The sequence below is a fragment of the Bemisia tabaci genome, chromosome 10 (genome assembly GCF_918797505.1).
Source record: "Bemisia tabaci chromosome 10, PGI_BMITA_v3".
Lineage (NCBI taxonomy): Eukaryota > Metazoa > Arthropoda > Insecta > Hemiptera > Aleyrodidae > Bemisia > Bemisia tabaci.
This window is the reverse complement of record NC_092802.1, coordinates 25,815,525-25,831,127: the sequence shown is the minus strand read 5'-3', so window position 1 is coordinate 25,831,127 and position 15,603 is coordinate 25,815,525. Positions and strand designations below refer to the sequence as shown.

Below are 15,603 nucleotides of genomic sequence, written 5' to 3'. Positions count from 1 at the left end.
GCGGCAAACCTGCATTTAAAGCTTACAGAAGCTCCAGAGAGAGAGACATTTTGTCTATGATTGCTTTTAATGTTTAGAATGCAACCAAGGTAAAGAGAGAATTCAATACACTAATTTTTTCAGTCTTCAATCGTAACTAGAGGCGGCCTACACTTCAGAAAGGAAAGAATAGAATATAGTATAATTTTCACTGATTTACCAGACTTTATGGTGCTTGTTTTGCAATTGCACCTTGGAGATTACATACTTGTGTTTATGCTTGTAATGTTAAAGATTTCCTGTCACCTTTCATTTTTTCGAAAAACCAATGATCGTCGTTTTTTGTCTAAATTTCGTGCGATTCATGAGGATTGTTCTTTGAAAATTTCGCATTTTTACGTTAAAGTTAGTTTCCCCGAAGAGAAAAAAAAATCTGAACAAAGGACGACTCGATAGTAAAGGTTAAAGGAAACTGTGCAAAACATGCTCCAGGAACTTATTTTTTTGGCTCGATTTCAAGCGCCACTGACGTTGTAATGCATTTCTCGGAAGATTGGCATCTATATAAATAAAATCGTTGGGGGTTTCACTGTAACGCTTATTTCTGGAGTTCTACCGGACCGATTTCGACGATGCTTGACTCTGGTTAAAGCCCTTGACGTCCCGATGTCCGCAAAATTTTCAGACTTCCAAATTTTTCAGCCTCTTTCGCTTAAGACGCTTTTAAAGCCAAATCCACCCCCCTCCGACCTTAAGTTTCCGAGAGTTGCGGTATGTTTCCGTTGTAACGCCTAATTTGAGAGATCTACCGGGGCGATTTTTACGATTTTTGGGTCGACCGCAAGCTCCTAGCTTCTAGATGCTCGCAAAATTGTCAGACTTCCAAATTTTTCAGACTCTTCTTCCTGAGACGCTCTTAAAGCCAAATCCACCCCCCTCCGGCCTTAAGTTCCCGGGAATTGGTTATGTTCCTGTTGTAACGCCTATTTTGAGAGATCTACCGGGGCGATTTTTACGATTTTTGGGTCGATTGAAAGCTTCTAGCTCCTAGATGCTCGCAAAACTATGAGAATTTCCAATTTTTCAGCCATATCTGTGTAAACCGCTGAGAGATGCAAATAGACCCCTCTCCATATTACTACTACACAGCCTTCACCCAACGCCGAAGGTCAAACTCGGACTCAGTCTCAGCACTGCTCTGTCTGAATAAAAGGAAGCCGCCCCAGATACGTGGTTCCATAAAACTGTCGAAGCGGTGCGATGACATGGGTTTTCCCGTCCTTTTGTCTAACAACCCTCGAGCCCGAGACTGCTCGCTACGGGATCGCAGCCCTATTGTCTCATATGCCAAACAAAATCTGACCCTCAAAATTTAAAGACAATAAAAATGCAATTTTTTCTATCATTCGGAAATTGTTTTTACAGTGTATATTTTTCGATTCGCGGTGAAATTTTGAGCAGAATGGTGGTCAAACTAATGAAAATACATGATTCTACGGTACACTAAGATCGATACCACAACTGCTGCATTTATAACTTGCTGAACGATATTTCCGTTACTTATCAACATATCACGACGAAATTTAGTTCATTGTAATATACTTTTTTAGCAGAGCGTAAATTTACTGAGAAAGTTGAAATCGAACCCGATGAGAGAAATTTCATCAATTTTTTTGGAGCTCCACTAGGCCGAGCAGGAAGGGAAAAAAGGATGACGAATTGAGATCTATTGCTGCCGCCTGGTCTCCTGACTGTCCAGGCCCAGCTGTTCTTGAACGCTTTGACGAGATTTTGTCGGCAGACGAGTCAAAACATGATTTTCCGACCAGGGAGCGACATCCAAACCTCGCGCTAATCCTCTCATTGTATTTTTATTGGAGTTATGTCCGAATACTTTGAAGAAAACCGAAAATGGTCTCTTTTTTAAAGCGTAGTGTTTGCAATTCTGCCGTGCTAAGGAAGAACGACATATGAACATTCGGGAGTTGCCAAATTTTCTTTGATAAAATGTTTATTTTTGAGGAAAATTATGAATATTTTCCCCATGAAATATTCAGACGTTTTAGATCAAATTAAAAACAAAAGTATCCAAAATTTTCAAAAATTTTCCTGAAATTTAGTGGTTTTCCAGGGGAAATTTGGCAACGTCTGAAGACTCATACGGCGTTCTTCCTTACCAATGCAGAATTATGTTTGTCCCTCCCGTTACCCCTACATCAGCTACCTTTATCGAAGAGCAAAGGAAAACCGTGGGAAAAAACAGGAAACAAAATGTTTTCAGGACTGAATTGCTTCCTTTGAATTGCTTCCTCTGAGTTGCTCCGAAAATCAGTCTATTCGTGTACGCTGCCAACTTAGCTGCATCCTGCATCTCGAGAGCAACACTGATTAGATTTCGAAATCTCGCGACTTTTTGAGAGGTTGCCCATCGCTCATCTGCTTTCGTCGGATACGTTCTTTTACGGTTATGTTAGTTGATCAATGGGTACTTAACAATATCTGCTCAATTTTTCTTTCTTTTTTCACGGAACATTCCGATTTGTGAGTGTCCGATATTGAGTGATACTATTTTGCCTCTGTATTCGCGAGATACGTTCTTTTGCGGCCGCGCCAGTCGATGAATGGATATTTAGCAATTTCTACTCATACTTTCTTTCCTTTCTTTTTTTACGGAATATCCTCGGTTTTTTAGTGTCCAACCCAGTGCGAGGCTATTGTACACCTGTTTTCGCCAGAAACGTTCTACACAATTTCTACTCATATTTTCTGGGTGCAAATGTGCGAGATTGTTGCGTCCTGTGCATGAAGTTTGTCTCTTTTTAGTGCGTATACTAATTAATGAGTCTAATAATTTACACATTCAAACAATTCACTCGAATTTTTTACGCAGAATGTTCCTTGAGTGAGTAGCTAACGACTAGGAGGAGTAACTCCAAATTTACATGTATTTTGCCGGTCAGTGCCGAGTAACCGAAAATCCTTCTTTTATAAGGTAATACGTTTTGTACCCCGTTCGTTCATACTTTTGCGCGAAATTCATTTGAAAATACATCCATTTATATGATGGCCAAATGCATGAGATGCTTTTTTTCATGTAACATTCGAAATTGTCTCTTTTCTTAAGTCCTAAATTTCTCTACTACTGGCGCCACCCGACGTATGATTGTTTAAGTCTGTAGCTTTGGCGTGGTGTTGGCTGGAGTCCTGGAGGACGCCATGAGCTACTCCTCCTGGCCAATACCAAGTGCGCAGGGCTTACATTGTCATATTCCGGAGGGACTTCGCCTTATTTAACTCACAGTTAATGCCCCCCCCCCCCCCCCGAAGAAAAATCCCTTACAGGAAAACTATCCATAATGCTTCTTGGCAATTTCGCGTAATTTCGTTTTTCTTTTGAAAATTTACAAGGAAGATCATTACGGAACTGAAAACAGGTAAACTAATTTAGGAAGGAATGCCTCTCGTATTCATGTATTCAGAAGAGTTCTTATTGGATTACATTACTTTATCATCTTTTTGCATTTACGGCACGGAATACGGCTCGCTTGCGAGCCGTAAGTCACTCGCGAAGCGAGTGACCGGGGGTCCAGGGGGCGGAGCCCCCGGCTAGACGCGAGGCGAGCGAAGCGAGCCACAGCGGCTAGTTTACTATAAGATTCGTAATGACTTACTCCAGCGGAACAATGAACATCGCTGGAATCAGGTTTAGAGAAACAATCAGCAGTTTCTAAACAGTTTTAGTTACTTGCGACGGATTCCAAGCGAATTTTATTAAAACGCCTGGATGCAACTATTCGGGCTCCGTGGATGTACGTGTTGCATACGCACGGGAGTGAAGGCGTTTTGACCTCAGACACTCACCACCTCACCAGCTGCGCTCAGTGGAGCGAGTCAATGAAAGGCGAGGGACAAAATGTGGAAACATTAAAAGCTCATATCGATGATAATACGGAACGTTGAGATTTTAGCTTTTAGCAGTGGTCTCATCGACTTTATCGTAAAATTTGCTTCTAGAAGCACCGCATACGTCATCAGACAATTCATAATGTGAAGAAATCACCATCAAACTTTGCAGTTTTAGTTGTGCATTTCATGCCCAACCTCTCTAAAAGGCTCGTTTCATTGGCGGCGGACTTTACTGCGAGGATCTAAAATGACAGAGTGCGTTTAAATCTTCTTTAACACTTCGAGGATAACTCGCTGGCATGAAAATCATGAAAAAAAAAAAATCTTGAAAATCATGCTCAACATGTCGCGATATCAAAAATGAAACACAAAAAATACTCACATCCTACGCCTGTATGCAACTACTTGTGCAGGAGATATATTTTCAGCACAAACGAAGATTGAAAGCACTCTGCCATGTTTGATCCTCGCAATAAAGCCCGCCACTGTTGGCGCTGTTCCACAAGTGAAGCGGCGAATGCCTGGACAGTCGAAACGCCTTCACATCCGTGCGTATGCAACACGGACATCCGTGGAGTCCGAATAGTTGTATGCACGAGTATTGCAGGAGTTGAAATTAAATTTTTATAGTTTTCGTCGCATTCGACTCCAACTGAGGGCGCTTTGCATGTTTCTTTCACACCGTAACTTAATTTCGGATGTGCCCATTGTGCCTAAATGGTAGTTTCAAGCCAGTAAGGTCTGCAGTTCGGTTCCTCACTAGTTTAAAAGAACTTCTCTGCCGTTCAACTATACCGTTATGTGAGGTGGAGGGGAAGGGATGGAGATGAGTGCAATGGACCGTTATATAGACATGGTTCGACTATATAGACAAGATACGACTATATAGACAAGGTACGACCATATAGACAAGATACGACCATATAGCCAAGGTACAATGGTCAAATTTTAAAAATGGAAATGAAATTGTAACTTACGGTTTGACGGCAGTGTTCTCCTCGAAGAAATCTCATGAGCAATAAATAGGTCTGATTCGGAACGCATTTAAAAGACCCTTTTGTTTTAGGAAATCTCGTTTCAAACACTGCAAAAGAAACAAACAAATGCGTTGTATTCGCAATTCTAATATCACACGAGACATACTCAGTACTGTACCTTTAAAGGCATTTCAAAGTTTTCTTGGAAGTTTTAACTTTTGAAAAACTTGAATTGAATAAAAAACTTCCGGTAAAATTCGAAAAAAAACAGTGAAAAGAAACTTCTTCCCTCTTATTACGTCAGCAAGAAATAAGACGATATTTCGTTAACTCGAGATACTTATCACTATGCCGAAGACACGAAGGTGCAGGTGCATTCCTTTGCATTACGTATTGCCATTTCTTACACGTAAATATTCCTGTAATTGGTAAATTTATTTTCCTCTTGCCAAAGAAAACATAATCAACATGGGCCAAATCGATCATTTACCTGATGAATCGATGGTGCAATACCCCGCTTCTCCATTGCAGTGTTTCAATATTTCTGCTCCTATTTTATTTTTTCGAAGCGGAATAAACCAACGTGTAGCTTGAAATTCATACAGGACAAAGGCGTGGCGCGCTTTGCGATACGTATATTGATCGATCTCCATTTAGACCTATGGAAAAGGATCGATATACAGGGTGTTCTTAACGAACGCCTTATAATAATCGATTTTCACCATACCTTCCAAAACATGAATTAATGGATAAATGAATGTTTTTCTCATTTGACAGGAATTCCAGGGGTTTGATAATAACAATTCTTGTCATTAAAATAAGACTGAACATCAGAGATTTTCCCAAAAAAGAGGTGTGTGAAAAAACGGCCAAAAATGCCTCAAGGCATTTTCGAATTTTGATCACTTGGGGTGATACAGTAGCTTTCGAGACACCCAAAACCGGTCGCCGTTTTGCTTAGAAGCGCCGGGTTGCGACGTTGCCATTTTTTAAAGTGGAAACCTTTAAAAATTCATATCTCCGCCGCATCTCAACCGATTTCAATGAACTTTTTTTTAAAATGTTCCTCTTAAATAGAGCTTTCTAGTGATGTATAGTTTCTTGGGGTTTACTTGACTTTAAGTGGCACTTACGCGGTTTTAGCAGTTTTTGATAGACACAAAAATTTAGTTTTTATTTTGCCACGATCGTGGAATCGACGGAATCTAAACAAAAACCAGTCTAAATGAAAGTTCAGATTCTCACCTCTCTAACGAGCACAAGATCATCCCGGGGAAACGTTTAGTTCCCGAGATATGACCGCTCAAAGTTGGTCACATGCGCTTTTGCGCAATGTGAATGCGTGTTATCACTGAGTCATTCGCGAACTAGGGGTCCCTTACGTTCAATTTACGTTGAAATAATTACACAGAGCAGTAAGGTGTACAACACGAGCCGTATTTTCACCTTCGGCTGCCGATGTGCGACGTTGCCATTTTTTGAAGTGAAAACTCTTAAAGATGCATAATTCCGCTGCATTTCAACCGATTTCAATGAACTTTTTTTTAAAATGTTCCTCTTAAATAGAGCTATCTAATGGCATTTAGGTTTCTGGATTTTATTTACCTTAGGGAGGCACTTAGGTCGTTTATATGGTTCTTTGCAGAGATTTTTCATACAAAAAATAGTGTTGCTATTTATATTTTTTTTTCTCGGCGGATTGTGGGAGGGTTTAAAATGGCAAAATTTAAAAGAAAGAACTTTTAAAAAAAGGGATTCTTTTAAGCACTATTCTTACGTGTACAAATATTGAAAGCGACGCTCTCATTGTACAGGAGAAGGTGGTGTTGCTAATTTACCAAGATTTTTACATTATACTTTAAGCGATGGTGATCTTCCGATCTAGTTTGAATGTTAAAAAAAATCGGGGGAAATACCTACAGACCCCCTCCTGAAAAAAAAGAAAAAAAAATAGCAACACTATTTTTTGTATGAAAAATCTCTGCAAAGAACCATATAAACGACCTAAGTGCCTCCCTAAGGTAAATAAAATCCGAGAAACCTAAATGCCATTAGATAGCTCTATTTAAGAGGAACATTTTAAAAAAAAGTTCATTGAAATCGGTTGAAATGCAGCGGAATTATGCATCTTTAAGAGTTTTCACTTCAAAAAATGGCAACGTCGCACATCGGCAGCCGAAGGTGAAAATACGGCTCGTGTTGTACACCTTACTGCTCTGTGTAATTATTTCAACGTAAATTGAACGTAAGGGACCCCTAGTTCGCGAATGACTCAGTGATAACACGCATTCACATTGCGCAAAAGCGCATGTGACCAACTTTGAGCGGTCATATCTCGGGAACTAAACGTTTCCCCGGGATGATCTTGTGCTCGTTAGAGAGGTGAGAATCTGAACTTTCATTTAGACTGGTTTTTGTTTAGATTCCGTCGATTCCACGATCGTGGCAAAATAAAAACTAAATTTTTGTGTCTATCAAAAACTGCTAAAACCGCGTAAGTGCCACTTAAAGCCAAGTAAACCCCAAGAAACTAAACATCACTAGAAAGCTCTATTTAAGAGGAACATTTTAAAAAAAAGTTCATTGAAATCGGTTGAGATGCGGCGGAGATATGAATATTTAAAGGTTTCCACTTTAAAAAATGGCAACGTCGCAACCCGGCGCTTCTAAGCAAAACGGCGACCGGTTTTGGGTGCCTCGAAAGCTACTGTATCACCCCAAGTGATCAAAATTCGAAAATGCCTTGAGGCATTTTTGGCCGTTTTTTCACACACCTCTTTAACAATACGAAGGCATTTAGGCGCTTCTACGGTGAAAAATACCATATTATACAACATCAGATAGTTTTTCCCATAGATTTTGAATTTCCACTCTTCGATCGCGCAAGTGACTCGTATTTGGATTACATTTTGCAAGGAACCACTATCTCTGGCTCTCCCATAAAAGCACATATCTGCATAGAGAAACCAATGGGATGTATGTGATTTCTAAAATGGGCCAGAAATAGTGCTTCCTCAGTGCAAAATGTAATCCATTTGACCTTGAATATTAACATAAACTCCTGTTTAGACCAACAATTGTGTTCGGTTTTTCATACGATAACGCAGTAACGCAACGTTTAAATGTCGCCGCTTTAACGCAGCACATCTCGCTGCCTGTGCTCACTCCATTGTTTTGAATTGATAAACTTTGCATGCATTGATTTTTTTACTCCTGAAATAGCGTTTTAAATTATTCATTGCACTTCGAGTTTACGCTTATGGTTTTTTCTTATACATTTTTTTGGACAGATCCTAACGTTACCTACGGATTGCAAAGTTTTCTCGGTGAAATATTATCTTATGCAGTGCTGCAAAATTTTGACATTTTTTTTACTCTTCACTGAAATTAAAGATCGGTAGAGTTCACCATTCCTTCACGCTGTGTGAGATACTACAGCGTTTTTAAGTCGATTCTGCCAGAAAAATCGTTACCTGTACCAGTATATAGTAACATTTACCTTTCTTCTAGCAAAATTGACTCTAAATTGACGCTGTGTAAAATACAACGTGAAGGAATGGTAAATTCTACCTACTGATAATTTTCCCGCGCAGTTTATAAGAATCACCCGTTTCAACCGCACTAGGATCGCTCCGATTTCTTTCGGTCTTCTTTGTCTAAAGCTTTGTCCATCAATTTCAATAAACAGTCCATATACGTACATCACAAATTGCGGTAACATAATGGCAGACGTACTTACTCCGAAAAATGTCCGGATGATTTTTGGTTATCACCTATAGTGAGGCAACACACTTCCTTATGAGAGCTTTGAGTGCCGGTTTGTACTGTCTGTCATAAATAAAAGAAGTATAAAGCTCGAGTTTTCAAATTTTTTCCTTGTTTGTTTGTTAAATCCACTTGAAATTTATGCCGTATAACTGTCCGTATAATTGTACCAACTTCTGACAAATTGCCGTCGTTGTAGCGCCCTATTTTTCAGAGAATCCCGACTACCTTACAGGTGACAACTGATCTGCCGTATTCTAAAAAAAACGTCGTGTGAACATTCTAGAGTTGTCACATTCTCACATTCTCTCCGATAAAATGTTTATTTTTGGGGCGAGTTACGAATGTTCTCTCGTGCAGTTATCAGATACACCGGAAAAAAAAACACATTGGATCTAGAGTCCAGATTCTTGAAAACATTGACAAGAAAAAGGACTCTTCTTTCAAGCAGATTTAAGCTTAAATCAAGAGCCAAGCCTCTTAATTTGAGCGGATTTCCTTTATCTGAGCTTAAATCTGATTGAATCAAGAGTCCTTTTTCTTGTCAATGTTTTCAAAAGTCTGGACTCTAGATCCAATGTGTTTTTTTTCCTGTGTAGTTCAGATCTGATTGCGAATAAAATTCTCCGAAAAATTGGGAGAAAATATTCATAGATTTTCTCCAAAACGCTTATTGTGAAAGGAAATTTAACAAAGTGTGAAGGCTCTCAAGGCGTTCTTCCTCAGCATGGTGGTGATATGCATGGTTCTTCGTGGAAATGAGCCAGTGAAGTCATTTGGTTGTGGATATGAGTTCGGCGTATTTTTAGTTTTTTGTCGGGATATTACATTTTTTGTATATTATTGCATTATCTCACTTTTCCAGCTTCCTTCTCCCCTGCAAACTAAAAACTCGTCGTTCCCCAGACGAAAAAACGCGGCTACATTTCAAAGTTACAAACAAGTTGGTTTTTGCAATCGCTAGCGATAGCAATATTCGTCATGGGAACTTTTGCTTCTGGGATATGAAAATGTTAAGGTACAGTTCGTTTGTAGTATCTTCAGAATTGAAGGGGCTATGTAATTTTGTGTCGACATCTCTTTTTTAACAATTTTAATTTTTTTTCTTTGCATACAAGAAAGCTGTTATTTACCAATTATTTATTTTCGTTGGATTATGTATGGTTTTTGGAAGTTAACGCATTTAACTTTCAGTTTCGTTTTTTCGGCGTAAAGTATGATATTTTCACTCTACGCATATGCCCGAATACGCATCATAAGTGACCTATGTGCTTCCTAAGTTGCCATTTTTTTCATTCAAATAGATGTAACTGAAATGTTAGATGTGTACTACCTATACTACTTTCATGTCATTGCTTTATTTATTTATTTATTTATTTATTTATTTATTTATTTACTTTTTGCGTAGGTATAAATTGTTATTTTTTGCTGAATTTTGGAGAAAATATTGCTTTAAGAACGTGGAATGTAAATTAATTTTATTGAAAAAAGAAAATACCATCATTAATTTGGGCGAACAGAGAAAATATACATCAATATTTGGGTCAACATCTCCCTGATTATATAAAGGATGAATATATTAGTATTTCTGTATCAAAAAACTTAGCTTTTGTCTTCAGAGATACAATGATTCTAGTCCCAGTCAATTTGTTTTATTGAAAAAACAAAAAAACAAAAAATAAATAAAAAAAAAAACAACTGAAATGTTAGACATACTATTTTCATGTCTTTCTATTTGTATCAATAGGTACTTTTTGCTTAACTTACGAACGTTGAATGCAAATTAACTTTATTGAAAAAAGAAAATAACGTCATTAATTTGGGGGAACATGTGGCTGATTATATGAAGGAGGTATATTCCAGTATTTTTGTTTAACATATTAACTCACGAGAAAATGTTCGTACATTTATCATCTAGTATTAATTATTTTTTGATGATTAGTCTAAAACATTCAATACAACCATTAAAAAGTAACACCCATCGTCGGGTATCGAACTCCCGATTGCCTATTGCCCGCTCCTTTTCATAAAAATGTGGCGATCTAGTCAACCAGGCTATCACGGCTCCACGGATGGTGGCGTAAAAATAGCATACAAAAGACTCTGACGGTGGGCGGGGCTTATCACAAGAGTTGTTTTCGACGCTCCGGGATATGAAAGAAATGAGCTAAGCGCCTTTCTCTGTGAGACATTGTTTACCTATGCTATCATGTGTCTCAAGGTTCATCTCACCATGCATTTGCTATCGCGGCAGTAAGCTGAGGCAATATTTCTGTATTCATGGATTAAATCAATCAATCGAGTTCTGATTTTGGCTCATATATCCGTAACGAGTCCTCCAGAACAATTTTCCACCTTGTACGATGGTTATTATTTCTTTACTTCTATTTTTCAAATTTGAGGTGGGATAATGGCGGCTTCTCAAGAGCACCGAGGTAGGCGATCTTTTGCACCAACGAACAGAAAACTGATGGCGAAAAATAACCAATCAGAACCTCCCAAAAAAAAGAATTTGCCTAAAAACGGAACTTCGTGGTTCTGCGCAGATTTACCAGTCAGACACGACATCTCTAGGTGGAAAAAAACTCGCTGAAAGCGAATTTTAGCAATCAACACAACTTGACGTAGAGACATGATTGGCTAAAAAATACAACGGTTTTTGATACATCGGAAAATCAACCAAAAATCGGAGACTGGGCGAAACGCTCAAGGTCGCAGAGGTATAGGGAATCCCATAGCGAAAGCAACGGAACGATTCTAATATCATGGGGAACTCCGTTCCCATGACAAAAATACATCGGTTCATTGTATATTAAGGGGGGACTTCTAGGCATTTATTAGTGAAAATTTCATCAAGTTTTCCGTCGGTAATACGCAAAGCATTGCCAATTTTTAACAGAAATCGCACGGTCAGATCCACGTGAAAAATCAGACCGTTTAAGTCAATTTTGTAACCTTGGAATGAAGTTTCGTTCCCCAGTCTGAGAAAATCGTTGCTGAAAATTTCCCAATGGACACAATTATGAGCAAATTTTTAATGGGAGCTCCAGTTGAAGTTTCGTTCCCCAGTCTGAGAAAATCGTTGCTGAAAATTTCCCAATGGACACAATTATGAGCAAATTTTTAATGGGAGCTCCAAAGGTCATAGCCGTTCATTATGACGGTTGATTATTATGGCTTACTGGAAAAAAGCCTCTTGAATCCAGAGTCCAAACTCTTTTTGACAAGATAAATTACTCTTGACTCAAATCGGATTTTTGCTTGAATCAAGAGCTAAACTTCTTAATTTAAGCGGATCTCCTGTTGATTCAAGCAAAATTCTGATTGAATCAAAATTATTTTTTTTGTCAATTTTTTTTAGAGTCTGGACTCCAGATCCGAGAGACTTCTTTCCCGGTGTATGACGTCGCGTCGGTTGTCGGCAGAGATGGAAAGTGAAATTTCACGTTTTGAAATTTCATGAAATTTCACGTGAAATTTCATGAAATTTCACAAGGCCCGAATAAATTTCAAAAAAATTGAAATTTGTTGATTTTTCAAAGAAATATTGTTACTAAGCCTCGGAAACGGTTCAGATGATCCTCCTGCTGATGCAGCAGAATATGGCCCACTAATGAGATGCTACACCCAAAGGAGGGGGCACAGGGGGGGTTTTAGAGAAAGTTAGCCCTAACCTAACCTCCAAACCAAATGTAAACAGACATGTACCCAGCAAATCGCGTGGCCGTGGACAAGATTATAAGAACATCACACCCTTTTAGAAACGTTTTACTTTAGTACTTTTATGTTTTCAGAGATGTGAATAATGGCGAAAAAGCCGAAAAGCCGTGCTCGGCTTCATTTTGGTATAAAAAAGGGACCCACTCCCACAGGTAAAGATATAGGTGTGTGCGTGTATTGCAAGTGGGAGACCGTATTAAATGCAACAAGGCAGACAGATCACTTGATCTATAAACGATGACTCTTGATTTCTCCAACGTTTCTCAAATAAAAGTCCCCCCCCCCCCTCATAAAAAAACTAGTATTTTCATGCCGATGCGTGGAGGAAATTGTTCTTGTGGTTGAGGCACTCAAGTGTCAATGATGCATTACTTACGAAAATTAAGGACCCATGACTTACATAACGACGGTGAAACTACCAAACCACGTATCTCGTTTGCGGTGTTTAAAAATCTACGCTCACATTTTATTTTTTGGAAGTAGACCAAATCAATATCATTCCTTGAAATTTTCACAGAATTTTCTCCGCGCGAAGAGGAAAAATCACAAAAATTTTCAAGACTGGACGTTAAGTAGTTTTTCATTTAAAAAATAAAGTATGACAGGAAGTCTGCGACATCGCAAACCGAGATACGTGGTTTGGTAGTTTCACCGTCGATAAGTGACATCTGACATGACACCGAAATCTTCGTGATAAAAAACTGAGCTGCTGGAAGAGTGGGTGGTGAGGTTAGGTTAGGTCAGGGGGGGCTGAAAAATCTCAATATCGAGAATCACCGTTTCTAGGCGTTTCTTGGCCTCTTGAATGTATCCTCAAAAGTTTCAATAAATTTCATGAAATTTCGTGAAATTTCATGAAATTTCATGAAATTTCACGCGTGAAATTTCACTCGAATAAATTTCATGAAATTTTCCATCTCTGGTTGTCGGTGACATCTATACGATCTGCTAACTTTAAACTGTCATAACTCAGATTCGGTTTTGTTGATCATTATTTCCCCTCATTTCATTTCACTACGCCTCTGACCCTTCAACCCTCCTGCCCTCCTTACTCCTAACCTTAAAAACACATACCGAAAAATTGTTACCTCCTCAATTTACAAAATGTTTTCAAAATATTTTTTACCACCTCAATTTTTTTCGGGCAGATGAAAACGGCAGCTCAACGGTGGTAGGTGTCCATTTGTCCTCAACCCTTCAACTCTCCTGCCTCCTTACCCCTAACCTCAAAAAATTCATACATATAAGTCGCCTTCTAGCACTCCCTATAGAGTACATAGAGTCGTAATGTAAGTGGGAGAGCTGGCGCCACTTTTAAGCATTTTCCATGTCCCGAATTCCGAGACTCCTGTGTGACGCCGGGTCACTCGATCATCGATTGTTTGCGATACACGGGTACCCGGCCATCCGATGACAACAACAACAACAACAACAACAACAAAGGAGATAGGAATTACCACGTATTCCACACCGCCATTTTGGATCGAAAACGTATCGAAAAAGTGACCCGAACTCGGCGCACACCGGGCTCGGAATTCGTCGAGCAGAACATGGCGCCAGCTCTCCCATTTACATTACGACTCTATGTACTCTATGGCACTCCCTGACACTCTACGACACCTAACCTCCACTGCTCTCTGTCGAACTACAACCCTTCGGGCATGGAGCACCTTCATATTTTTGCTTCTATCCCATCCCTCCAGCCTCTCATGGGGCGTCCTCTGCGCCTCCTTTCAGGAGGGACCCAATCAAAGGCCTTCTTCGGCAACCTGTCTCCTGCAATCCTCTGGACATGACCATACCTAAAAAAATACACCGAAAAATTGTTACCTCCTTGATTGACAGATGTTCTATTTTCAAGCAGATGAAAACGGTGGCTTAACGGTGGTAGGGGTCCATCTTCATAAGACCTAACTTTACACTTTTTACATGCCGTTAATGATAATTATAAAAAATAAATATTAAAAACAATTAAATAGATAAACAAAATAAAAAATAAAAAATAAAGTTATTAAAAAAATAAAAAAATTAAAAATAAAAAGACTTAGAAATAAAAAAACAAAAAATTAAACAAATCAAAAATCAAAAAAATCAAAAGTCAAAAAAGTCCAAAAATAAAAAAAAACATAATATCAAAAATAAAAAAAATAAAAAAATCCAATATCATTTCATCAAAAATGAAAAAAATCAAAAATAAAAAAAATTAAAAATCAAAAATCAAAGGAATTGAAAAAAAATTGAGTTTAGATATGCGATTTTTTTGACCGGGCCTCCGTCGTTTGACACTCGAACCGTTCATGGATCGCCGCCGCGCCGGCGCTTGAGACCGACTTAAGACGCGCGACTAAGTCTGCGGGTTCGGAAACTTCGAGAAGGATATGGGTGATCGGGTGGGTGGGGGTGGCGGTGAAGAGTTCAAGTTTTTGATTGTGGTATCAACCTCACTTCCACAGATAACACCCGCATTTGAGCGGAGTATAGCGGAGTGCTCCTTACCGCGGAGGAGGGTTAGGGCCACGACCACTCCGAGACCTCGTGTCAACTAACTACGCAGTTCTGGCAAAAAGGTCAAGTTGGGTCTTCGCTGAGAGGTCCTCCTCATCTCTCTATCGTCGTTTCCAACACGGAAGATCGTAACTACATTTCAACCCGGTTAAATTTGTATTCAAAAATTGTAAAAAAAATGCTTTCATGAACACTGAAAAAAAATTACGGGCTATACTCGTGTAAACATACCGTACGTTCTGGGCTTAGAGGCCGAATGTTCCGGGTGCTGGAACCGTAGCGTCCATTGCTCCGGGTGCTGGAACCGTAGCGTCAATGGAGATGTTGCATGTGTGAGGAATTTGCGATTTAACTGGTGACTCTTACGTAAAAGTTCGCGAGAAACACGACGGTGCCACTGGTTTTCTCTGAAATCAACTCCCAAGCTCAAAAAAAGCTCTCAAGTTGAGGCCAAAATGGAGGGGATTTCCCACGCTATCCTGAGAATCCACCTCTACATCAAGACAAACTCTCCATGCAAAGATAGGGAGCAAATACAGTAGCAGGGATGCCGTGTTTTCAGTTTTGGAGTCCCCAAATAAAGTGGCAGCCCTGTCAATCTATTTTCTCCCTATTTTTGCATGGGGAGTTTGTCTTGATGTACAGGTGAACTCTCAGGATAGCGTAGGATATCCCCTCCATTTTAGCCTCAACTTGAGAGCTTTTTTGAGCTTGGGAGTTGATTTCAAAGAAAACCAGTGGCACCATCGTG

At 39.2% G+C, this 15,603-nt stretch overlaps 1 protein-coding gene across 2 annotated transcripts in view; it reads right to left on the bottom strand.

Moving 5' to 3' along the window:
- cyc (basic helix-loop-helix ARNT-like protein cyc) overlaps positions 1–15,603 on the bottom strand; it is a 154,291-nt gene that overhangs the window by 119,899 nt on the left and 18,789 nt on the right. For both annotated transcript variants that reach the window (XM_072305551.1, XM_072305556.1), the window contains exon 2: positions 4,863–4,969. The gene's annotated coding sequence lies outside the window, so the exon portion shown is untranslated. The remainder of the gene's footprint in view (positions 1–4,862; positions 4,970–15,603) is intronic.